The following is a 1,355-nucleotide window of genomic DNA, read 5'->3' on the forward strand; positions in this document are numbered from 1 at the left end:
CGGACGGGAGCGCCGCCGCGCTTCCCAAGCGGCGCACTATCCAGTGCGCCACTGGGCTGGCCCTGCTTTTGTTTTTTAAAGTCCTTTGCGTGAGATGACACCAATGAAAAGGGGCAAAGCTCACTCTCCGGCCACCTTGTTGTGCTCCTCTTCCCTGTGCCCAGACACTCCTTGTGCCTCCCGTCCTCCAGATGTTAGCTTATGGGTTCCTCCCCAGGAGGCCTCCTCTCACCCCTCTGTTGGGCTCACACCAGCCAGCTCACCCCTGTTGGGTGGGAAGCAACTGTTTAGGCTTCTCCTGCACCCAAAGGCCAATTCACTTCCCAAGAGCAGGGACCGGGGATGGAGTGTATCCCCACTGTACCCTAGCTCTCCTACAACCTGCACCCCACACACAGCCCACCCAGCTGTCTTACCTAAATTCCCCTGATTCTAAATGGCTCCTTCTTCCAAGTAACCAGCAAAACCCCAGATCCTTCAACTAACCAGCAAAACCCCAGATCCTTCAGCCGAAGGGAACTGTGGGCTCCTTCACAGCAATGGAAGAGTGGAGGAGAGAGTCTTTTAAAACCCGGGGTGAATGGCATTAAAAAGGGAGGTTGTTCGAGGGTTCAGATCCCCTTACCAGCCAGCCGCAGAAAAAAGGGGAGCTTGTCCCCCCACCCTCCGTCTTCAAATGGTGGTTCACAGGCCTGGAGAGGGATGTTCTAGGAGGAACCTACCTCCTCTGTCCCCTTCCCCCCAGGAGCTAGTACCAGCGTCTCCTCGCAAGGATGCAGATGTCGGTGCAGGGTGGGCTTGTGGGCACACAACGGAGTGAGCCGGTGTATGGGGAGTGGGGAAGAGGATCCACCGAGTCCCTTTTGGATCTCTTAAAGAATAATTAATGACCTTGGAGGCGGCTGGCCCACAGGTACGCTGGACTCAACCATGGGAAGTGGACTGGAGTTCCGGCACACCAAGCCCTGCTGGGCCAAACGATTTATTCTTATTACTAGGACTGTTATGACGGTTAATGGACATGAGCGCCATAAAGCGTTTGGCCCTGAGCTTGGCACACAGTAAGTGCCCCACAAATGGCGGCCAGCGTTCCTTTGCACGCCACAGACAGGTGTGGGTGGCCTGAGCTCCCCTAGCCCAGGCTGCTCTGGGCCCCCTTCCCGATGGGTATGCTGGTCTTCTCAGGCCCCTCTGGGGGAGCACTGCGGGAGGGGGCTTTGGGGCTAGTGGCGGCGGTGGGGGATGGAGGGGTACACCCAGAACCCCGGCCAGAGCCGGCCTTGGCTCCGCCCCACGGTGCCTCCTCCCGGCCTGGCTCGGAGGGTCTGCCAGCAGTTCGCAGTGTGGTCCGCGGG

The sequence above is a fragment of the Galeopterus variegatus genome, unplaced genomic scaffold (genome assembly GCF_000696425.1).
Source record: "Galeopterus variegatus unplaced genomic scaffold, G_variegatus-3.0.2 Scaffold284, whole genome shotgun sequence".
Taxonomy (NCBI): Eukaryota; Metazoa; Chordata; class Mammalia; order Dermoptera; family Cynocephalidae; genus Galeopterus; species Galeopterus variegatus.